This window comes from Perca flavescens, chromosome 4 (genome assembly GCF_004354835.1).
Source record: "Perca flavescens isolate YP-PL-M2 chromosome 4, PFLA_1.0, whole genome shotgun sequence".
Taxonomy (NCBI): Eukaryota; Metazoa; Chordata; class Actinopteri; order Perciformes; family Percidae; genus Perca; species Perca flavescens.
The window spans coordinates 40,659,178-40,685,083 of NC_041334.1; the positions used below are offsets into that span (position 1 = coordinate 40,659,178).

Genomic DNA, 25,906 nt, shown 5'->3' on the forward strand with positions numbered 1-25,906 from the left:
CCTTTTGCAGCTGTCCACGTCTGTGTCCTGCTAAGTACAGGGGTTGAAGAGGCACTCTGCCTGGATGATAATACAGGCCAGCCGGTCGTATCACAAATCTCAGGGCGCTGTGTCCTGCCCGTTAGTCGTCCTCCCATTTCCCAGGAAAATGATTTACTCTTATGCTTTGCACCAAAAGAGTTCCAGGGAGGACTGCCACTTGTTGATTTATTATCCGTTCCACAGCCCTCCTGTTTCTTTGTGGTCTTGCTGGTGCTAGTTAGCCATGTGTTAGCATGCTTTTGTCCATTGTTTTGGGTCACTGGTAAAGTGGTGTCATTTCCACATGATCCGTTCACTTCCATATTTACTTCTAACCGGTAAATTTTGGTTTCCAGAACTGCAATCTTCTGAAGGAGTTTGTAGTAGTCCTCTATGGAGAAGGGTGGCATCTTGCTGCTAATTAGCTTTAGCTACAGTCACTTTAGGACAGGCTTGAGCTATTGGTAGGCCACGCTCACGCAGAAAAATGTTCAAATATGACAATAGCCTACTATGTCTACAAAAAATATATAGTCCAGTGATTTATAAGTATCCAAGAGCCGCTGCTCATAGTTTCTCTCAGAGGAAAAGCAAGATTATCAGCAGAAATATGCAAGCAGAAGCAGGAGCAAGCAATAGAGCGTCTGCACTGTAAGAAGCAGCGTCTGCTTCTTTAACAGCCGCTGTTAAAACATGTAGTTAATGTTTTAAAATTGAACTAGTTAACAATGCTGCTTATACAAATGCATCAATAATGTTCAAATAATATATAGAGAGTAAATCCTCTGAGTGGGGTCATTTTGTATGTAAGGAGTAGTTTTACTCTTGATACGTTATGTTCATTTTGATGCTAGTACTTCTGTATTTTTAATTGAATAAGACTTCTGTGCCTACATGAAGTTAATTCTCTCTGATTTGAACGAAAGACAGAAATAATATATTTGCAGTGGTTTGTTTTCGAAGGTCCCACAGGGATAGAGGGTGAGAGGTTTTGGAATAGCAGTTGCAACTCACACTCCATCCATTAAGTGAATTTCTTTGAACGTGGGCTGGTGTTGTTGTGAGCAATGGTAGAGGATGAAGGCAAAGAACTTTTGTCTTGTGTCCACCATCTGGCGAGTCTCACTCAAATCACAAGAGACTTTTATTGATTTTCATTTTTAAACATTTTGCATTTCAACAGCTCCTCTCCTTCTCATATATACATAAATATAACATTTCTCAAGAGCAATTTTTGAAGGGGACACAAACAATACAGCCATAATGTGTACGAGGAAATGTGTAGTTGTGGAACTCCTGTAAGTAGGCCGGCAAGCTATTTTATTTACTTTAAACATCAGATGAAGTGATTCTTTTTGCTAATACAGATTATGCTGAACTTAGAACTGAGCCTCCTAGCAAGCAAGCTAAATAACTATCCAGCCAGCCAGCTCATTTTCTGTAATAAGTGAAAGCATGTTGGGTGGAAGTAGCAAGTTAGCTAACTAACTATCCAAAAAGCTATTTAACAAGTTACCAAACAATCTAGGTAACGTTATAATCGCTAACATAAAGGATTCATGGAGAAATCATCATTTTTTGTCAAGACTATTTTGTAATTAATTAAAATGACACAGTATCTTCTGTATTAGAGAAAAGAATCACTTCATCCGATGTTTAAAGTGAATGTACTGTAATTTATGGGTGTATGTGATTTCTGACTGCTTGGGTATTTAAGTTTGTGGGTGGAAGTAGACAAGCGGCCTCAGCTTACACCTCACTTGTGACCCTGCATATAACGCCTGTAATGTAAAGGATTTCACCCTACATAGCTCTTGCTAGCTTGGCACTACATTTCTTGCCGCAAATTCCACTTCAACAGCATTGTTTGTTTATTAAATAATACATTTCTTCTGGTCACAATGCAAGAAATCATGGAGTTGATGATGGAGCTTTCATTACTGTTTCAGTACTTATGCAGACACCCAATGTACATTCTCCAAAACTGACAGCATGCGATTCAGTTATTCTTCATAAAGTATCTGCGTAGGCCGACATGTTCACAAAAAGTATGTCTTGCAGACCCTCGCGGCTATGCTAATGCGTGTCCTTTTCCATTCTGGATAATCTGTAGTCACTGAGCTTGGCAGAGCATGTGGGCAGAGCATGTGAGCGGAGCACGAGCGCGTGTGGATTGCAAGGATTTTGGATGGAGCATAGAGCAGATTTTTTAAATGTTGGAATGTTACCTTATCTCCCGCTCCAATTTCAATTTTCCAATTTTGATAAGCTTGTTGACCATCCTACAGAAGCACAGTTCCCTTGACACCAAACTGTGCAGGAATTAAATAGACTTCTTTTGATGGCAATGAACCGCCCTTTGCGTCTTCCATCTCACAAATACAGTGGACAGAAATACTTTGTATAGAGAAATCAAAGAGTCAGACATTTTTAAAGATGCAACATTCTGAAACAGACTCCTAATCAGACATGAGACCTCGGGCTGAGGTGATCTGCATTGCTCTTACAGAGCAATAACCTTCTCATGCTAATGTAAAACAGAGCTATGACTGCTAACGCAAAGCACTAATTTACCTTAACTTCTCTGGTTACATTCCTACCCTTTAACCTTTTATCCAGGCTTCATGTTCACATTTTGGCCTCGGCCCCTCGATCTTACAACCCTATTCAGAGGAGCAGCCATTATCATTCTGCCCTGTGGTCCAACTCTGTCATTGCTTCATCCTACTTCCAATATCTTTATGATTAATCACTCTACCAGTAATCGGAGTGCCCTTCTTCCCCTTCTTCCCCTCCGTTCCCTCCCTCTTCTTCCATGGGCTCCACATGACATGTCTGATGTCAGGGCATAAGACAATGGGATCCAGATGCGTGATAGATGGAGGACGGACCATGTTCATAAGTATGCATTGTGGTTTAAAGTTACAGACGTACGGTCCCATCCACTGGCTTGGCCTGCCTTGTGGCTTCAAGGGTGATTAATGGGACTTTACTGGCAGTGAGAGAGACCAGTTTCCGCTCTGACACAGATACAGAAAAATATGTTGCATACAGCACATGCACACTCTGAGTTGTTAAAGCATGAATTCATTAGTGCACATATGCAGGCGCAGGGTAAAAAAAGAGTTTGTGGGTTAGGCAGAGATTGCATGTGAGGGCGATATATACTGTAGGAGGGCAAACACAGCCAAGACATCAAAGGATGCAGGGTGTGTATTTACTTCTGGTTGGAACACCACAAAGCATGTAGTAAGATATCATCATGTATATCATCATCTGGAAGAGCTCATCGAAGCACACGTTCATGCTTAAACAATACACCACAAATCAATAACTGATAGCCTCGTCAGTGCTGTCAGTTCCCGACTTCTTCTCCATATACCATCGCTTCAGTCTCATCCCTCATGTCTTGTGTTTCTCCCTCATCCTGACTCATTTTTTTCTCCGTAGAAGGGCATTAGAGCCAAGCCCCGCTGTCTCTGAAGAGCTGGCCTGGCTGCTGTACGGTACTGTATGGCATGGCTACAGGGTCATGTGCTGAGCAGATGTGGTTTTTGTGGAATCTCTGGGTGGCTCTGCATGTTATCTGATGATACGCAGAGGATCAGATCAGATCGCAGCTGATTTTTTTATACACTCTACACACAAACACAGCCCATGTGTAAACCACGTACTGTAACAAGCACCATGTTGTCATCAGGAAGATTAGAGATATACATCGAGTCTGATAGCTGCTCCAAAACTTTACAGCGCTTTCATGTAAACATTTATTTCTTCAAAGGTGCATCTCACTTCAAAGGATGTTTTTTGCTTGGTTTCATTTTTTTGGTACCTTTTCATATTGTGTATGATTTCTTTACTCCTCAGATGCTATTATTTTTCCCACCTTGATTGTGCTGTAACACACTTTATGATATGCCTTTCCTTGTAATTAGCAGTTGCCGTAGAATCAGTGGCCAGACCTTCCTCCACAGTGCTGTGGAGGAAGGTCTAGCTTAGTCTTGCATTGCCAGACCTTCCTCCACAGTGCTGTGGAGGAGAGTTTGGCTAGTCCACACAACATTCCAGGATGGGAGAAAAACGTGCTCTGGATTACTGGCATTCCTTTAAACCAAACACAATTGTATTGGGCTAAGCGCTGCACAGAGCCCTGGTCTCGCTGCAAAATAGCCTCAAGAAGGAACTTGTTTTGGTGGAACGTGTACGTTAAAAGTTGTTTTAGTCGTGCAACAGAAACTCAGATTGAACAGAGTCTAGCTAGCTGTCTGGATTTACCATGCAGATATTTATGTTTAAAATTCCAACACAAAGAAAGCGGAAGTTACAGACATCTGGATGAAAAGAAGGACAGTGGCGAAATTTCCAGCTACAACGGAGCAATCCCAGAAGTGGGATAGGAGATAAAAAACGCTCTGGGTTGTTTGCATTTTTTTAAACCAATCACAATCGCAGTGACAGTAGCTCTACAAAATAGTCTCGGGAAGGGACTTGTTTTGGTGGAACATTTACACCCTGCAAAAGAAAACGCCACATACAATATTAAATGAAGTTAACTGTTCACACAAAACAGTAACACAAGCTATTTAAATTAGCTGGATACATGGTTAAACATTACTGGAGCACAGCTGAAACCCGCTGTCTTATGGTACTATGGTCCGACACCACTGTGCACTGAGAAAAAGAATAATTTAATTTAATTTAATTCATAGTGTCAAATCACAACAGGAGTTTTCTTAGGACACTTTACAGACAGAGTAGGTCTAGACCAATGATTCCTAACCATAGGGCCGCAAAAAACTTTCAGTTTTGCACCTGTGGGCCGCAAAGGCCGCGGGACTGCGTGCAGCTTTTGACCATGTGGTGGCGGTAATGCACTCAGTTGTTTAAAAAGCGCCAATACACAGAGAAGAAGACTCTACTTTGCAGCAAAAATTGAGAAGTTTTTAAAAAGAATAAAAATACAATCTCGACATAAATGGAGGAACAGAGGCAGTGCCAAAAGCCCATTGTGTGGAGTGTTGGCTAATGCTGTCCAACGAAGCTCTCAAGCCCTCAAAACTACAGCGGCATCTAGAGACCAAGCACCCAATGCTCGTGGGAAAGCCGGTGGAATATTTTAAGAGGAAGGAAAGTGGGCTGCAGATGCAGAAAAGGTCTGTCGTGTCACTGACAAGCAACTCTAAATGTGCATTGAAAGCCAGCTACCTCGTAGCCAGAAAGTAAGAAAGCATTCACCATAGCGGAGGAGTTGGTTCTGCCTGTCGCTGTTGATATGTGCCGTGAGCTAATCAGACAGGCCGCTGCAAAAAAGCTGCTGACCATCCCACTCTCAAACGACACTGTGAGTCACCGTATTGCGGACATGGCCTCAGACATACAGCATCAACTTACAGAAAGAATAAAAGTAGCCCTTTTTTTTCTTTGCAATTAGACGAGTCCACAGATGTCACAAATGCTGCACTGCTGCTAGTTTGCGACCGCTGGGACAGTAGTTTGCACGAAGACATACTGTTTTGTGGAGAGCTACCAACACGAACTACGGCTGAGGAATGTTTCCGCTGCATGGATAACTACTTCACTGAGAACGGCCTGGACTGGCAGAACTATGTCGGGGTGTGCAATGATGGTGCAGCATCAATGACTGGCAGGCATCATGGTGTCATTAGACAGATACTTGATCGTGCACCCGAAGCTAAATGGACACACTGTTTTCTCCACCGTGAAAGCCTTGCAGCAAAAAGATCTCACCAGATCTCCACCAGGTGATGGATGTAAGTATGAAAATCATAAACTTTATTAAAAAAAATGCTGTGAACTCCAGATGTTTTGCTAAGCTTTGTGAGGACATAGAAGCAGATCATGTCCAGCTGCTATATCACAGTAAAGTGAGATTGCTCTCAAGAGGACTGGTCCTCAATCGTTTGTTTGAACTGAGGAATGAGGTGTTCTCTTTTCTCAATGAGGAAAAATCTCATCTTGCACATTACTATGCTGACACAATGTTCACAGCAAAATTTGCCTACCTCTGTGATATTTTTTCACTACTGAACCAACTGAACACCTCACTTCAAGGAAGAAACAGCAACATATTTTGTGGACCAAGAGGGCCAAGGAAAAGAGGATGGACATGTTTCCACTTTTGTCTGACATTTTGGAAAACTCCCCTCAGGTGAAGATCAGTGACTCAGTCTCCCATCACCTCTCACAACTGGCAGAGAAATTTGGTGACTACTTTCCTGAGGATCACAGAGAGGGAAACATGTCGATTTTGGACCCATTTTCAGTGGATTCCACTACAAATGATGTTGCTTTGCCCTCACACCTGGAATCCCAGCTTCTGGAAGTTTCCACTGACAGCACTTTAAAGCTGCAGTGGGGCAAACTGGACCTGGGCTCCTTCTGGATTGCTGTCTCAAAGGAGTACCCATGTCTTGCACTGAGGGCTGTGAAACTCCTTCTCCCATTCACAACTACGTACCTGTGTGTATCAGGATTCTCCATTGTGGCAACAACTAAGACCAAAGCCCGAAACAGACTCAGAGCAACACTGCAGGCTACTCTGAGAGTGAGCCTTTCTCCCATTCCACCCAGACTGGATCTGATTATGTCTCAGAGGCAGGCCCAAGTGTCTCATTAAGAGGTGAAGATAAAAAGGGAGTTGTATTATTGTTGTTAATTGTTGTTATTATTTGTGTCATTGTTCATTTGTCACAGATATAAAGATTCTTCTGGTTCTGCCATGCAAAAATGGAGACTGCTGAAGCAATTTTCAAATGGCTTTGCAGATTATAAGGCTATAGTTTCATTTGCACTTTATTTCAATTTCATTTACAGTTTATTTATTTATCTTTATAGATTTATATTATTTGAATGCATTTATTTTATTACCCCCTTTTTATTGATTGAATGATATATATATATATATATCATTTATTTTTTATAAATTTTAAGTAAAATCCTACTATTGGTCTTTTTTTTTATTATTGACATTTTTTCTTGTCACAGCATGATTTGGTCCATGAATTATCAGCCTGTTCGGTGTCTTGATACAGTATGTGTGCAGGTTTACCTAAACGTAAAAAAAATCTTTGTGATGATCCCATTTTATCATGTCATTTTATATGACAAGGTTTTTGCTTGTTAAACAGTAAGTGGATTTGGTTTATTATTGAATACAAATCAAACCGAGAGTGAAGTCAATTAAACCTATACAGTGTTAATATTTAATGTGCCCCGGGCCACTTTGTACTATAAAAATTGGGCCTCAAGGTCAAAAAGGTTAAGAACCCCTGGTCTAGACCACGCTCTATAATTTACAAAAACCCAACAATTTCCCACAAGCAAGCATTTGGTGTGACAGTGGCGAGGAAAAACCTGAAATCTCAGACAGACCCTGGCCCTGGGTGGGTGGCTATCTGCCGCTACCCGTTGGGACACAGATACAGATATACAGAAATATGATTCATAATTATCATAGCAGTTGGTATATGTTTTGGCATTTATTGGAACAATACAGATAATAGAACGAGGAATAGAAATAATAGTTGTATCAGTATAGTTGTAGATTATATCTCCAGCCTGGCCTGGGAACGCCTTGGGATCCCCCAGTCGGAGCTGGTTAATGTGGCTTGGGAAAGGGAAGTTTGGGGTCCCCTGCTGGAGCTGCTCCCCCCGCGACCCGACACCGGATAAGCGGATGAAGATGGATGAAGATGGATGGATGTAGCAGTGCAGGGCATCGAGCAGGACCACAGCAGCAGCAGCTGCCAAAAACGATCAAGGTGCCACCTGAACCCAATGTTAGGCTCTAGTTCTTTGGACCCAGACTCAGAGACAGAGCACACGGACACAGAGGAGTAGTTCAAGAGTTTATTAACAACTGAGATAGAGCAGAGAGGAATTGTTCAGGGTTGAGTAGCTTCAGGTGGGACTAGAGCTGGAGGTTAACGGACAGGAGTGTGGCCAGCATCGGCGGAGCGGGGGGGTGGCTAATTGGGCTTAAGCCCCGAATGTTTTGTCAAAAGCCCCGAATCTTTTAGGTTTTTTAAAATAACTTAATTTCCTCTCTCAGTCTTTCTGACTGGAGCAGCAAAAAATTTAACAAAAGCTCTATTACCGTGCGTGCGGACGGTAATGCATTGCGCATCACTCAGCTTGTTTGCCAACTGCCAATAAAAACTAACGAAGAAGAATATAAATCTTCTTCTTCGTCGTTAACTTGTCGTCAGGGGCTGGCGGCATAGACAGTATGAGGCGGGCTGTTGTCATGTTGTAGTTATGGATATAACTAAGTTTTTTATACGAAACACGAACAGGAACACTAACAGACCTCACCGGCCAGAGAGTGAACCGCGGACAAGCGTGGCAGGTTTGTGACTCCGCTGTTGTAACACTTGAGTTAAGTGACTGTATTGCTGGCTGGCTAGCGAGTTAACATTATTAGTTGTTATTAAGAGAAATTAGTTGCTAATAGAGATGGGCGGATGATTCGTCTGATGATTTGTCATGTACACAGGGGGGTAGGGGGTTAGGGGGGTTGAGGGGGGGGCACTTGTAAAACCGAAACACACAGCTTGTATCAAATGTTAAGTTATCTCAGGGCATGTTTTACAGCTAATCTTGGCACATTAGTGGGATAAGAAGAGAGACTAATTGAGAAATATAGTGATAAAGAAGATCAGAAAGACATGAGAAAGTTTATTTCCTCCTCCTGATTACAACAATTCCAAGTACAGATGCATCAATATCACTGGAAAAGTGATTCCCCCCCCCTACTTTAATTAAAAAAGTTAATCTTTAATATATTCTACATTCATTACATACAAAGTAAAATATTTCAAGCCTTTTATTGTTTTAGTCTTGATGATAAGGGCTTACAGCTCATCTAAATCAAAACTCCAGTACAAATGTATTAGAATTTTAGAACAAAATATCTTTTTTTGTCACACAGATGAGTCAGCTAGGGAAGAGGAAGGACAGGCATCACAGCAAGGGACAGCAGGTGGATTAACTGCAGTTAGTGATCTAGGGACTCCGGAAAGTGGCCTCAGCCAGTTTGGAACTCAAAAAAGAGCATTTAACAAGACATGGTTTGAGCAATTTAAATGGCTGGAGTACTCTGTAACCAAAAACTGCACATTTTGTTTTTCATGTCGCCTGTAGGAAAGGCAAAACATTCGCTCTAATAAAGATGCACTCAGTTGCTCTGGGTTTTCAAATTGGAAGAGGGCTTTGGAATCCTTCCGGGAGCACGAAAGAAGTGCCCTCCACATTTCCACCATGACATGCTGGCAGAGTTTTAAAAGCACAAAAACTCATGGGAATGTAATTGAGCAGCTGAAAACTGCTAATGCAGCAGAAATCTCAGAGAGGCGCCAGTACCTTCACCGTATTGTGGCAGCAACCACCTTTTTAGGAAAACAAGGCATCCCATTCCGGGGGCATGATGAGCACGAATCTAGCCAGAATCAAGGCAACTTTATTGAATGTATGAAACTCCTTAAACAATTTGACCCATTTCTACAAGAATATACTCCCCCTTCTCATACGCATTTCACAAGAAATCACAGAAAGCATCATCAAGCAAATGAAGATTGCAAAGATGTACTCTGTGATGGCAGACGAGGCCAGAGACAGATGCACAGAGCAGCTTGCAGTCTGTGTGCGTTTTGCAAAAGGGGGTAGTGCGAGAGTGTCTTCTTGGGCTTCGGAGGTTACAGAGCTTTGATGCAAAGTCCATTGCAGATGAGATAGAGGCAATGTTACAGTCGCACAACTTGGGTGACCTACTGTGTGTTGCACAAGCCTATGATGGGGCATCTGTCATGAGTGGAGCAGTGGGTGGTGTCCAAGCCCGCTTCAGAGAGCGACACCCTGAAGCAGTGTATGTGCACTGCTATGCACACAAACTCAACCTTGTTCTGTGCTACACATGCAAAGCTATACCTGAAGCTACCGCATTCTTTGAACTGCTGGAGAATGTGTACACATTTTTCAGCAACTCACTTGTGAACCACAACAAGTTCATAGAAATCCAGAAAGCTCTCCACAACAAGATGGGCGTGCCAGGTGAGGTCTGTCAATGCTGTCTTGAACAACCTTTCTGCCGTTTTAGCGTGTCTCAGCAACATGAACTCATCCATGGCCCTAGGGATCCGGTCAAAGCTCTGCAAGACAAAGACACTCTACATGCTTGTGATGTTTTCCAAACTCCTCGGCATAACTGAAGGTCTACACCGGTACCTGCAGGGGGAAAGTTTGGACTTAAGCAAAGCAGTTCAGTACAAGACGGCAGTCCTTCAAACTTTGATGGAGCTCCGCACAGAATCTGGTGGTGAAGATGTGTTCAGAACAGGTTTTGTGGTGGAGTCAGCCTGTGGGTCAACCTCCAATCTGACCACCTCAGATGAATTCAGACAACAGCTTTTTTATCCATGCCTGGACAGGATGGTAGAGGAACTCACCCACCGGTTTTCAGGTCTGGGAGAAGCACTTATGTCAGGTATTCATGCTTGCAACCCAACCACAGAGACCTTTCTCTCTGAAGAAGCCTTCAAAAGCCTTGTTTCCCATTATAAGATTCAGTTGAAGCCAGAAGAACTCCTAGTGGCTAAAAGTTTCATCAATAGAAGGATGGAGAAAGAGACAGTCCCTGACACCTCCACTGTGTTCCAACTGCTTGATGAAGACATGTTTCCAAGCCTGAAGGCTCTCTTTCAAGTTGCCCTGACGATTCCAGTAAGCAGCTGCAGCTGTGAACGCTCCTTCAGTGCGTTGCGCCGTCTTCATACATGGTTAAGGAACACCATGGGTCGAGACAGGCTCAACGACTTGGCCATCATGTCAATTGAAAAGGACAATTTGAATGACATCAACCCTGACAGCGTTATTGACAGATTCGCTCAATTAAAGCCACGTTGATACAGCCTTATGTTGCCGCAACAGAAATAGAAGACGACAAAAAAAATGCTTCATCAAGACAACAATAGGAGAGCAAAGATTTAGAGAGTTTGCGAGAGAAAGAATGGAGGCACGGCAGCTGGAAAGGAATGCAAAGAAGAAATGGAAGAAAGTGTGTAGGAGCAAAAGAATGGAGATGCTTACTATGCTAGTTACTAAATCGGTTAGATTTACAGAATTTCTGTATGGTTAATAGCTTTTACATTTATTAAATTCGGAGTAAGGAGATAAGTCTGAAAATGAGCAAGGAGGAAAAATAAGTGAGTGAAGAGACAATGACACGAATATACTTGTGGAGCATGAGAGACTGGAGGACAAGAGGAGGAGAGATGATGAGGGGAGTGAGAAAGAAGTGAAAAGCAGAAGTTAAGAGGAGAGAGGAGAAAAATGTGTGATGAGAAGTGGAGAAATAGGAGAGAAGAGGACAAGTGGAAGTCTGGATTTGAGGAGTGAGGAAGAAAGGGATGAGTGAGGGAAAAAGCAAAGAAAATAGAGATGAAATGAAATATGAAAGCAGGTGAATTGGAAGAGGGACAAGAGATGAAAATGCGTTTAGCAGTAAGGAGTGAAGAGCAGATGAGTAAAGGGGAGCACAGATGCCAGAAGTAAATGTAAGAGAATAAGATTTGCATTTAATCTTTTTTGCATCTTAAGTTTGTGATCAGAAAACACTTATACTTTCTTCTTTCAGTGGAAGAAATTTCCAGAGATGAGTGGAGCATGAGTAAGAGAAGTTATGACAAAAAGAGGTAGGAGAAAAGTGACCAGTACACTGTAAATTATATCTGTTGTTTTCACAGCATTATACTTTTCTCAACAGTTTCTAAATGTATAACCTATGTACAGTATGTTACTGTAGATTTAGTTTTAGTTTTAGATTAGATTTAGTTTAGTATTATTTAGTATTTTCAACAGTTATGTACTGTGCACACAGTTGACAGTATGTTACTGTAGATTTTCTATGCATTCTGGGAAATTATCTGATCAGCGTTCATATTCGCCTCTCACGGCGTGAGCTCACGCGTGTCTTTTGTATCATTAAAATGAGTGAGCATCAAGTCATTTTCATTTTAATTTTTTATTTATTAAACAGGAAAAGATTAAAGACAATCGGGCCTGACTCAGTGTAAAACTGATTTTCAGCAGGTTCCTGCTCTGCAGAACATAAACAACAGACATATATCTATGGAAGGAACTAACTATCAGGATCTGGGTTGCGTTTCCCAAAAGCATCGTAAGCCTAAATAGATCGTAGAGACCATTGTGGAAATTGTTCTATAATCAATTTAAGGTTACAATGCTTTGGGGAAACGCAGCCCTGATCAGTGGCCGATTGTTTGGAGTCAGAGATATAGAATGCAGGCCATTGCCTTCTCAATATTTATTACTTTAGCCTAACTATCATCATTTTCCCAAATAGTGTATAGAATTTTAGGCATTCTATTATCTCAAACAGCCTGAAAAATAGTGCATTTAGCTGACTAATTGGGGAAAAAAATCTCCACCAGGGGAGCATGCCCCCGGACCCCCCTAGGTTTGGGCTAAGCCCCAAATGTTTATATTGTCTGGCTCCGCCCCTGGTGGCCAGGCAGACTGAGACTCGACAGAGGGTGGCGATGAGAGTCCCGTCTCGACTCACCCAGGCAGCCAGTTGGGGAGGCAATGAGAGCCCGAGTGAAGAGGCGAGTGGCGAAGAGAGCTGAGTGACGAGGTGAGCAGGCAGCAGGTGAGCAGGTCACAGCAGGGGAGCGGCAGGAAGACAGCAGGTTCAGAATGGGATCACTGGTAACGTTGTAACGAACTGGCGCTCAAGAGGTGAACAGCCCGGGTAGATAACTGCTGGTTGTTGATTAGTGGAATGTGCTGCAGCTGGCTGGAACAGAGCAGGAGAGAGTGGCCACGCCCCTTGACTTAGATCCTCTTTGTGACACTCGCCACAGCAGGTGGAGACAAACACAGACAACAAACACAGGGAAAAAGGGAAGAGGAAAACAGGCAGGGACAGGGAAACAGAGCTGACCCATAACACCCAAGCCCCCAGGAACAGCAGCATGTCTTAAAGTAACCATAGTCTTAGTGGATAACGGTAGCATTGCACCCCTCTGACCCAGAAAGACTTTTCCCAGAGACTTTGTCTGGCGAAATAAACTTCTATATTTCAGCGGATCATTTTTTTTGGGGTACATCAACTTATCAGCCCAAACACTTAAAGGGTCCTGTAGCTGTAATAAGGGATATAGCTAATGGTTGTAATTCACCAGGTGTTCTATTAATACATCCATGGTATGTGTACGTATGTGTGTTGTAAAGCCTGTAACGTGGATGTAACGTCATTAGCGTTTCCCAAATTGCCGGGGCCATCGGCTAGTAGCTAACATGGATGTATTAAGAGAAGCAATGTTCAAGAGACTGCAGGCTAACCTTAGTAGCTAGTGCTAGCTAGTAGCTAGCTAGTAGCACGACATAATGATTACATCTCCTTGGTTGTCTAAATACATATTTAGATAAGCATGTAAACGATCAGGAACAACAGAAACACAATGTTTAACGTTAGTGAATATTTTAGACAGTGAAATGGCGAGTACATGAGTGGATGTACCCTAACGAGAGAGAAGCTCATGAACAAGCATGTTGCTACCGGTTGCTATGACAACACAAACAAACTGTTGCTAGTGCGCATGTCCATCGTGACGTTATGGGCCAGTCAAGAAGATCCGAGCTCCATGATTGCTTTATGTTTTTTTGAGCACTCTCATTGGAATGAACGGGGGTTCCCGCCGAACACTGTATCCAGTTCTTTTCATACATCCATGCCTGACCCGCCAAATCTGAGAGGCGACAATAAATATTCGATCAGGCAAGTTGCATTGAAGTGTCACATGTGGACACACGGTCTACGGACACAGCTGAGTTACGATCAGGCGCATCTGATCACAAAAGTCACATTGAAAAGACAAGTGTAACTGTGGCTTATGTCAGCCACGCTGCCAAGAAAAACACACGCATGCACTCAGACATTGCACAGCAGCTTACCAAAGGTATCAGACTAAGTGTCAGGGATTAAAAATACAATAGCTTGAATCAACAAGGAGTCATTAAAATCTCACTGTGAGAGAGGCAGCCCGGTGCAGAGGTTTAACACTGTAACCACAGACACTCCCCAAAGTGAGCTCACCACCAACAAAGCTCTCTCTATCTCTATTGGTCAGCATTTTCAGGAGTTTTGCAAGAATACAGTGGCAGATGTATGTTTGGGCCTGTTCCAGAAAGCAGGTTTATAAAAGTCTAACTCCTAACCCCATCTGAGGGTTAGTCAATGGAGTATGACATTTACCTTTCAGCAGCAGCAGCAGGTGGTGGTGGAGTAAATAGTTAATAAGTTAACACTATAAAGTTTTATTTATCATAATCCACTCATCATTTACCATCACTGGTAAAGTGGTAGAATCTTATATTATACATTACATGTTTAAAATACATGTATTTAGCTGTAACTTCTAGCAAAATCCAGGTGGTCACAAATATATCAATCAAACAGACAAAACATATTTTACTGACAGACTTGATGACCTCATAGTCCCACCGAGTAATAATAATAATGAAAGCTACAGTGAGTAGTTTCTGTCGCCCCCTTGACCTGAAACAAGCCTTCTGTAATCGTACATTTTTAGACATATATTTTAAATATAAATCTTGGCTCAACACCATCAATGACCACATTTCGACGTGTATTACATTTAAACACTTCTGAAATGCTGTTTAAGACATGACAGTCGTTAAAAAAAACTCATTTTTAAGTTGCATTTAGTCCAGTTTTAAATCTAAATTTAAAATCTTTTCAGTTGCACCACAATTATCCTCACTCAGACATATCTACATAACCTCTAATATAATAGGATAACTATGATAGGAATGCTCCTTCAGTGGGACCAATGACATCAGTTTCAATGCAGGGGTAACAATGTGCACAGCATCACATTATAAAAAAGCTAACTGCTATCATTTATATTCCGCATAAAATGTGCAGCAAAAAAGTTGTGAATGTTTAGTAGCAAATTAATATAGACTACCCAAATATGAAGGGATATTGAAAAGATTCATTACACAACTAACCAACTAAATGTCTAAAACATCACTGCACTTTGCATGTTCTCAATATTCTAGCTATTTCTTACCAATGTTTCCATACGTTGTAAGTTGTTTGTTTATTATAACGTAGTTATAGAAGCAAAGAAAGGTCATCATAATTTTATGAGCAACTGAAATGTATTCACTATTAAACACATAATATTGAAATTGAAATACCACCAAAATTGAAAGCATAGAAGCAGACTATTTGAGATAATATTTAAAAAAACGATTTATCTGAATCGAATGGTCATTTCAAAATTCAAATAGATGTTTTTCTTTTAGGGTTTAACAAATCAGGTAGCGTCCAATAGCCAAAAGAAAAAAAAAGTTGGATCAAATTCAACTGGTCGTGTTAGATCTCCAAAGTTTTCAAAGAAAAATTTCAATGCTGTCAAAAGAGTATTTCAACATGAATCATTCAGTAGTGGTTACATTTCACAGTGAGATATTCACTTGCTTCTAATTTATTTGTTTTAAAGTCAGATTTTAAACCAGGCCACTGGCAACGACTGACCCTACGTGGGACGCACGCTCTACCAGGTGAGCTAGTGGCCACCCTGTACTTGCTTAAAATTTAAAGTGCTCATATTATGCTTTTTGGCTTTTTCCCTTTCGTTTATTGTGTTATATATCTTTTTTTGTGCATGTTATAGGTTTCCAAAGAGAAAAAGCCCAAAGTCCCCCCCAAAGCGACTTACCATCTCCAACAGAAAACACTGTTCACAAACTGCTCCAAACAGCTCTATTGTAGTCCAGCCTTTACTTCAGAGACAAACGTGGGTCACTTTGTAACACACGTTATAATAGCTAACTAGCTGCTAGCGTGGCACACCCTCATACTCTGCTTCTGACTGGCTAGTAGTCCTTACCTAGGTACTGTCAGGGCACGCCCTCATACTCTGCTCCTGACTGGCTAGTAGTCCTTACCTAGGTACTAAGCATGTGCGACTCCCAACAAAGATGGAACAAAAGTGAGATGTCTCACTCTGTAGCTAAAACAGAGAGCTCAACACACAGGGTGAAAAGAGGAGCTGCAGCAATGTGTAGTACAACAAAAATATGGTGATATTTGAAAATTAAACTATGTAAACCTGTTCTGGTACAACCTCTAAATACAATTATCAACCTGAAAATGAGCATAATATGAATACTTTAAAATATTGGAGCCTTTATTTGCCTCCACAGATTCCCCTATGTTCGAAGTTTCCATGTTTTTTTATTTGGCTATGATTTTAAGATTAAAATTTAACTTTTTTGAGTCCATACAAATGAGTTAGTTCAAAGAAAATGATTTAAATTCTATAAATAAATAAAATAATTTAATTGATTAAGAAAGATTAAGATTAAGAAAAGGATTTAATTGTTGCCTAACGAAATACATTAAAAGGCTATCTACCAATTTTCTATCTGACGTCAATATTTTTCTGGTTGATATGTGCACCATCATCATTAAACTGAGCTAGGAAGGAATAGCAGAAAGCAGAATGCTATGATTAATTGTAAGGCACAACTTGAACATGGTATCATTTTTCATTGATTAAGTGCTTAACAATTAATAAGACTGTTAAAGTTAGCAGGAAAATATAACTGACTTTAAATATTCACTACTTTTTACTGGGTTTTCAAACACATATCTTTTTGTAAATGAGCTTTGATTGCTAATGCTAACAGGCCAGGTAACCTACTGTTACTGTACTCTCTAATCAACAACTAACTTCATAAAATGCACCTTCTTTGAGTATTGTGTGTTTGTGTGTGTCGGGGAGGTGAGCTGGTGTCTGTGACTGTGTGTGGCTTGGCTGAGTGTGTTTTGGCTTGTGTGCGGCCTCAGGCAGGGGTATGTGTTTTGGGGTCACTCTCAGGGTCTCGGATGGAATTACCACCCCTCAACACACACACACACACACACACACACACACACACACACATAGACACATAGACAAACTATACATTAATACACACAAAGACTGGATTTTTACTGGTTCCAGTTCAATGTGATTCCACTCCATTGCTTCTGGTATGAGTTTAATCTGTCACTGACACTGCACTTCCATCAACAGCCCAAAACTGTGTGTGTGTGTGTGTGTGTGTGTGTGTGTGTGTGTGTGTGTAAATCTTGCCACCCAGGAGGGAGACTGTAGTCTAAAGAATCTGCCTCAGGCTAACTGTGCATGCATTTGTGTGTGTGTGTGTGTGTGTGTGTGTGTGTGTGTGTGTGTGTGTGTGTGGTTATGGTCCCGGTCACAGCACCCTATCTCTCTTTGTTAACCCCCCTCATCCCCCATATCCAGATGTGGAATTGCACTGGTAAAGGTGTGTGTGTGTGTGGGTGGGTCAGCGTTGTGATGTTTCTACGGTGTCTGTGTTAAGATGACCGATTTTATCTGTGCAGTTGTGTATGACTGTTGGAGTGTGTGTGTGTGTGTGTGTGTGTGTGTGTGTTCTGGGGCTGCGGGGCAGCTTTAGGATGACTGATGTGTTGTGAGCGGTGCTGACAGACACCTGAGACAGCAGGCGGATCAGATGGACATCACTCCATCAGTAAAGTGTCAGTAAGTCTCACACACACATGCACACACAGACACCTATCAGGGAGAGGAACAGGAAGCAATAATATGAGACGAGACAGCGAGAGAGAGAGGAGAGAGAGGGAGAGCGAGGGTTGGATGTGCGTGTCAAGTCGGAATGTGTCTGTTAGCTAGGTGAAAAATGAGGAAACTGTTTTGTAGACAGAACGAGTGTAATTAGTACCACACACACACACACACACACATACACACACACACACACACCTTCTGAGAGCGCTGTGTATATGTTTGGCAGTTTGGTGTGTTCATGAGTTTGAGTGCTAATCAATGAAGCTGCCAGTTTTTTTATGCATTAGTTTGCAGTTGGGGAAAGCATCTTAGCACAGTTATGTAAGTAATGTACTTGAGTACAAGTTTGAGGTATTTGCAAATGGAAAACACAAATGGAGTATTATCACGTAATTTCGTAATTTGAATTTGGCGTCGGGTTAAAGGGAATAAATCCTCTGATGCTAAAAATAATGATTACTAATTAGCACAAAACACAAATTACAGCTGAGGCTGATGGGAATGTCATTAGTTTAGCAGGTATTTAGTCATAAACCAAAGTAGTTTTTATGTGACTTGATGGTGGTGCTAGATGAAATGTCAGAGGAACACCAAGGTTACTTCCCCTCTCGGGAACATGAATGTCTGTGCAAAATTGAGTGGAAATAACTTCCAGTAGTTGTCGAGATATTTCAGTTTGGACCAAAGTGAAAAGAAAACTGACATTGTCATCCCTTAAGACTTAAACCTCTATTAATTAGTTTCTTTGGCCTCTCTCGGCAAGCAGAACAGGCTGTGAACACAAATTGACATACTATCATCCAACTAATGAGATATGATGAACGTGTTAGCAAACATTTGCCTATCCAAACATGTAGGAGATATGGAGCAACATCCACTGCTCTTTTAGATCTATGTTTGGTCTTTACCAACTCCTTAGGGAAATATATGTCTCTTTCGCTGCTAAATGCTCCATTATGTTCACCAGCTGTAACTTTGCTTGACCTTTGGTGCAGAGCATGTCGTTTACAGTGGGTTTATCAAAGCTTTATTGCTGAAAAGAGTTGCCTGCTGCTACTGGAAACGAGGTGAGACTGGACCAAAACAGGCCAGTTGCAGGCCAGAAAACTAAAACAATGAGCTAAATGACACTAAGGGCCCTATCTGGCACCCGGCGCAGCGCAAAGCCCGACGCAAGTGTCAATTTCCCATCCAGCGCCCATGTCGTTTAAATAGCAAATGCACCTGCGCCCATCTTCGCGCCCATGGGCGTGCTAGTCTTACAGGGAGGTGTGTTCAGGTGCATTCTGGGAGTATTGCTATTGCTATCTTAAGGCAGCGGGAAGTGATCGCACCATTGACCAACAAAAACCTGGTCTAAAGTTAATAACGCAGCATTTCATTGTTATTTTAACAGAGAATTAGTAAAATGCTCCTAGGCTCGTGCACAGTGTGCACACACTATGCTTGTTACACACACAGGGAAGATGCAGAAGATTACAGATAAATATATTACAATGCAAATCCTCCATCATAATAGCAGTGCTCTAAGGTAAAAACGCGCCTGGCTTTTAAAGGGAATGGGAGATGACCCTCTGATTGGTTTATTGCATGTTACGCCCAAAACACACCTATGATAAATGAAAACACTAAGTACAACCCTTTTGAACCACGGTGCACAGACCTTTTTTTTCCATCGTCAAACTAGAAAAAATGGATTTGGACTCGCCCTAAACACAACTGAGCTTAGATTGTTAAAATAGGGCCCTGAGGCTACATTCAGACTGCAGGCAAAAGTGACCCAAATCAAATTATTTTGCTAATATCTGATTTTTTCATGACAGTGTAAACAGCCCAAGTCACATGGCATCCGATCTTTTCCAGTTCTGATTTTGGTCCACATTCGGGGTGGGATCGGGCCGAATTTTTCTGTCCGAACCCGGCCCGAGCCCGACAGGCATCAAGAGATTTATGTCCGAGCCCGACCCGGCCCGACACCGTTAAAATCAATTTTTTTCTCATACTAATGACACATGTAGGCTACGTGTGTTTGTGTGGAAAGCTTTTATTAAGCAACTGTAAGGCACTCAGAAATGTCAACAGATGAGCGCATCAGCACAGTGAGCGCACACACGGGGCAACAAGCACACGTTAACACAGGCGCACACAAGAGGCCCAATCATATAACTGAAATAGAATTAACATATGCCTAGATAACTATGTGGAAATACTACCACACAGTAGACTTTCCTTCATTTTCGGTGGTTTTAAAATCTCCTGAGGCCAACTTCTTTTTAACATCTTCCATCGTTGCGCTCTGAGCGCTCAATGCGCTGCCGCGTGCAGTCTGCCTGATATGCATGTGTTTCTGCACACAGGAAGACGGATGTTAGGTTAATATTTTAAATTTATTTTAATCACAAAAACGAACATTTGCATCAAGTGAAACAGGCCCATTACATAATAAGCTGTTTAAAATTTTAAATGTCCAATGCCTTAGGCCAGTGGTTCCCAACCTTTTTTCCTTGGCGCCCCCCCTACTTATGTCTAAGAAAAGCTGAGCCCCCCCCCCCGCGAAACCAAAGTTGAGGTAACTCTCGAGATAGAGCCTTACTTTCTTTTTTGATACAGAGAGTTATCAGGACTTTTACGTTTCTCCGCCATGTTTCATTCATAAAATAGTGATGCTGTGGCGGCAGAAAAAACCAGGATACAACAAAATATATAGTTTTCATACAGACTTTTGTATACATTATACATTGTAGTGTATTATCATAATTTGTTTAACAATATTTTTTTTTTTACCTCAACCTCAAACCAGATAAAGACTTGCGCCCCCCCTGTGATCTTTGCCGCCCCCCCTGGGGGTGCCCGGACCTGATGGGACCGTCCGAGCACGGCCCGAACCCGTCCATCATTTCTAAATATCCGTCCGAACCCGGCCCGGCTGTCGGGTACCGTTGGGACCCGTTGGGCTCGGGTCTGGTATCCTAGCCTTAGTCCACATCCATTACAGGTCGGACAGTCAAATGGGAATTCGTAATAATAATAATAATAATAATAATAATACATTTTATTTATATCGCGCTTCTCATGGTACTCAAAGACACTTTACAGTAAAACCAGCACATTTAGCACATTAAAAACAGATAAGCAATAAAACCAACACATAAAACAAGTAGCAAAAGCAATTAAAACAGTAAAACCAGTAACTATCAGGTGAGAAATGTAAGACTATTGTGTGTGGAAGGCTTATCTGAAGAGGTGTGTTTTGATGAGTGTTTTGAATGTGTCCAGGTCAGTACAGTCACGGATGTGTATGGCTAGGGGGTTTGTCATGTGTTATGTGACTCTGACATCACTCTAGAGCAACCATCGTCACAATTCTGCACCGAGAACAGCAAGCCCCCAGGAACGGTGCCAGGCTTTGACGCAAACATGGACATAGCTGCTGACGGTGGAGTTAAAACGTTTATCCTATAGACTTTACATGGCTATATGTCAATATATCAGCGAATAAAGGTTTTTGAGGTACATCAACTTACAAGTCTGAACACTTACATAGTCCTCATTTAAATAATTATGTTTTTAAAGTTGTACCATGCAATAATAGCCAAATCCAGAGTTATTTAACTAGGCATAATGAACGTGAGCAGAACCACGGGACTGCGCCCAGCTGGGCCGTCCTGCACTGCAGGCTCATGTGACACTTCTCCTGTGTTCTTGTAGCTGTAATAATGGACATATGGTTGTAATTCATCATTTCTATTATCTTATAATATATCCGCGGGCCGTATGCTGTTAAGCCTTTAACGTAGATTTAAGGTTTTTAACGTCCTGTTCCCACACTGCCGGCTATCGCCTAGTAGCTAGCGGTAGCACTACATAACAATTACATCTCCTTGGTTCATTCACGGGTTTATTTTTGGTAGATACTAAATCACATCTGCTAGAATGGCTAACGTAGTTAGGTGTAGCCATGGGGAGTGGGGATTGGTTAGGGTTAGGGTAAGAATACCAGGGTAAGCCAAACAGAGGAAGAATAAGGACACGTCTAGCGGATCTGATCTAGCATCTACCGTTTATTTTGATGAGCATTTAAACAGGGTGTTGGGTGTGATGCGTGACGTTGTATTACTTGTTTGTACATGCGGGTCACTTTCAGGTCATGCCCAGTACTTGAGTCTGATGCGGGCCACATTTCAAAAAATAATGTGAACAGTCAGCCAAAAAAATCAGATCTGGAAAAAAAAATTGGAATTGAGCATTAAGGCCTGCAGTCTCAACATAGCCTTGCATATAATTCTAAGTATTCTTCTATCACTGTTTATTCCTGACAGTATGAGTTTGTGTGTGTGTGTGTGTGTGTGTGTGGGGGGAGGTTGGTTTGTGTTGCACTGTGGTATTGTGACAACAATCCCCAGGCATATAAAATATCAGACCGACTGAATCAGAGCAGGAGAAAGAGGAGGATGAAGGGTTACAAATTCTCTACAAATTGGCTCCTGTTCAGGACACAGAAGCCCGCTGATGACAGACATCCAGCCTCACGGGCCAACAGGTAGAGAGGCAGACATTTAATGCCTCTTTCTCCACACCTTCCTCTTCTTCTCAGTTTTCAGAGTTTCGCTTTTGTTTGCTTGCTGCTGCTCCGTCATACTCATAAACCCATTCCTGTTTACTGCAGCTCTTTCTTTCCCACCTGCCGCCGTCCCGGCCCGGTCGCGGTGATACCGCAGTGACACAGGCCCATTCACAGGCAGACATCCGACACTGAGCCGCTGCTCTCACACACGGATTAACACTGGCATTCCTCCATCCATCCCTCCATCCCTCACATATGATTCCTCCCTCTTTTTTCACCCCCTTTTCTACCTTTTTTTTCTTGCCAAGTCTTTTGTCCTTTTTTTTGCTCTTTTGCTGTTTCTTCTTCTTCTTCTTCTTCTTCTTCTTCTTCTTCTTCTTCTTCTTCTTCTTCTTCTTCATGTCCTTCTCCTTATGTCCTGTCTCTCTTAGTTACACTGTTATAGTTCTAGACTGCCGGGGGACTTCCTTCCTTTGACACACTGAGCTGCTCTCTCCTCTCCCCTTTCTATTACCATTTGTGTGCATCCCATCCCAGAAATGCTTTTTACTAATCCTAAAATCTGGGGAGTTTACTCCCTGGAGTCCTTATGTTTTTTCCCCCGGCGTATTTCCTTGGAGAACGTTGGCACCAAGATCCTGGTTCCAGCTGTCGCCGTGGTCCTGCTGCACTCCCTGCTGAGCTCAGCGGTGCCCTGCAATGTCATGCTGCTTCCTGCTGAACCCTGCTGCTTCCTGCTGAACTCTGCTGCTTCCTGCTATGTCCATCCATGCTCTGAACTACTACTACTAGTACTATGAACTACTACGACTACCATTTGAAGTCACTGTTCCATTATTAATGTGACTATTATCGTCACTGTTCATCACACCCCCAACCGGCCCGTCAGACACCGCCTACCAAGAGCCTGGGTCTGTCCCAGGTTTCTTCCCAAGAGGGAGTTTTTCCTCGCCACTGTCGCACTGCTTGCTCTTGAGGGAATTACTGTAATTGTTGGAATTGTTGGGGCTTTGTAAATTGAGTGTGGTCTAGACCTACTCTATCTGTAAAGTGTCTCGAGATAACTCTTGTTATGATTTGATACTATCAATAAAATTGAATTGAATTGAATTCTTCTCCTCATTATTCTCATTATATCTCTTCCTTAATTTCTTGTTGTGTCCTTTCCTTACTCCCTCCTTTCTCACTATTTCTTCACTTACCTCCTTCATTATCTCTTCATTAACAATATTTCTTTCCATTTATTGTTTCTTATTTCTTATTTAACCCACCCTTCATTGCATCCTCCCATGTGTCATTCTTTATTCACTTTATTTGCTTTCTTTCCCATTCTCATTCCCAATTCATCTCCTTCCTTCCCTCTTTATCCCTATGCCCTTTCCTCCTTCCTTTCTTTCTTCCTTTGCCCTTCACCCTGCCTTTATCAGTTTACCTGTCTCATCCTTTTCTTATTACCTGGTTTTCTTATTAATTTTCCCTTAATCTTCTCTCTTATATTTCCATTCCTTGTCTCCTTTCCCGTGGTCAGATTAAGCACCTAGGGGGCCCCCGTGGCAAAAAATCTGATCTTAATTGATCATTGTTAATCTTTTGAGAACAAAATCCCAAAGTTTACTTATCAATTCAATTCAATTCAATTTTATTTATAGTATCAAATCAAATCAAAACAGTTATCTTGAGACACTTTACAGATGGAGTGGGTCTAGACCACACTCTATAATTTACAAAGCCCCAACAATTCCAGTAATTCCCCCAAGAGCAAGCATTAGCAGTGGCTATTGCGACAGTGGTGAGGAAAAACTCCCTTTTAGGAAGAAACCTCGGCAGAACCAGACTCTTGGTAGGCTGTGTCTGACGGGGCCGGTTGGGGGTGTGATGAACAGTGGCGTAATAGTGATAATAAAGATAATGGAACAGTGACTACAATGGTAGTCGTAGTAGTTCATGTCATAGCCGGGCACAGCAGGGTGTTACAGGATGTAGCGTGGCACAGCAGAGCATGGGTGGAGCGTAGCAGGGTGTAGCCGGTCCACAGCGACAGCTGCACCCAAGACCCAGATCTTGGTGTCACCCTAATCCAAGGCAATGTTCTGGGCGAAGAAGAAACATAAGGACTCAGGGGAGTAAACTCCCCAGAGCTAGGTTAGTAACAAGCATTTCTGGGACAGGATGCACATAAAAGGAAACAAAAGAAGAGAGAGAGGAGAGAGCAGCTCATTGTGTCATAAGAAGGAAGGAACTTCCCTGGCAGTCTAGAATTATAACAGCATGACTAAGAGAGGCAGGTTAAGGAGAGGTGCCTGGTCTGGCTAGAATTCTCCCCAACCGGAACAGGAGGTTTGTTTTAAGTGGGCGTTAAAGGATATATCCTGATCAAAAATAACTCCTAGATTTCTGACAGTAGTGCTGGAGGCCAGGGCAATGCCGTCCAGAGTAATTATATCTTCGGATAATGAGGTTCGTAGGTGTTTTGGGCCCAGCACAATTACTTCAGTTTTGTTTGAGTTTAAGATCAGAAAATTGTAGGCCATCCGTGATTTTATATCTTTAATGCATACTTGAAGTTTAGCTAACTGACTGATTTAGTCTGGCTTGATTGACAGTTTAAAAAATTACAGTTTAAAAATGTTAAAAATTGCTAGTTTCCCTATGTTTATATGATAGTAAACTTAACATCAACAGCTGGTCAGAGAGGGAACACGTGATTGGCCAAAATGTAATAGGGCAGTGACAACATTACAATTGCCATTACTTGTACAGTGCCCATTGAAAATGTGCCTGTTTGGAACGGGCGATTGCTTGGCCTGTGGTATTGCTGCTTGAAGAATTCTTCAAAACCAAATTGTACCCAAAATTACTTACAGGAGGACCCCAAACCACTTCATATGCAACTCCCCTGTATAGCCTACTACTGACTTACAGTGTAGGCTACGTCTACATCAGAGGAAGACATTGTACTACTGAATTTTCCTGACAGAGAATGCTGCAGACTCAGAATGTAATCACAAAATATTACAATAAAAATGTGGAGTAATCAGACATTAGCGTCATGGACTCATGGCAGTGCACTACCCACCTGGCCCGTTATGAGAGCTAATTAGCACATATCTGCGTTCATCAACCACCAGAACCGGACTGTGTGTGTGTGTGTGTGTGTGTGTGTGTGTGTGTGTGTGTGTGTGCAGAGAGAGAGAGAGAGAGAGAATTTAACACTTCAGCAGAGGTGTTCATTTCCATACAGGTTTAGTGGCTGGATGGTTAACGGTGAAGTAGGGGATTTGATTCGCGGGGGTATTTTGGTAACGGTAATGCTATTAGTGTTGTAAGTTAGCAGTAGACTTAATTAACCCGACCCAGGGTGAGTCGGATGAAAACTGATGTGTCTGCCCGGTTCAGCTCTGAGATTTTCTCGCATTGCACAGCGCTGTGAAGGAATAATCTCCGATATTATGTTATGTTCTGCCAGCTCACAGCAACTTAATACAATAGCAGGAAAAAAGTCAAAGGCTGTAACACCCCCCACCTGTTGTAAAGCGTTCTGCATGTGGCGTCTGCGTGTGATGTGCAGGTTACCTTCCCCCAAAACACAGACACACATACATACATACAGATACGTCTCGCTTTATTAGATTGA

At 42.1% G+C, this 25,906-nt stretch overlaps 1 pseudogene; it reads left to right on the plus strand.

The window, feature by feature from the left end:
- Positions 1-5,046: 5,046 nt before the first annotated feature.
- On the plus strand, positions 5,047-6,194 carry LOC114553766 (SCAN domain-containing protein 3-like; annotated as a pseudogene).
- Positions 6,195-25,906: the final 19,712 nt, after the last annotated feature.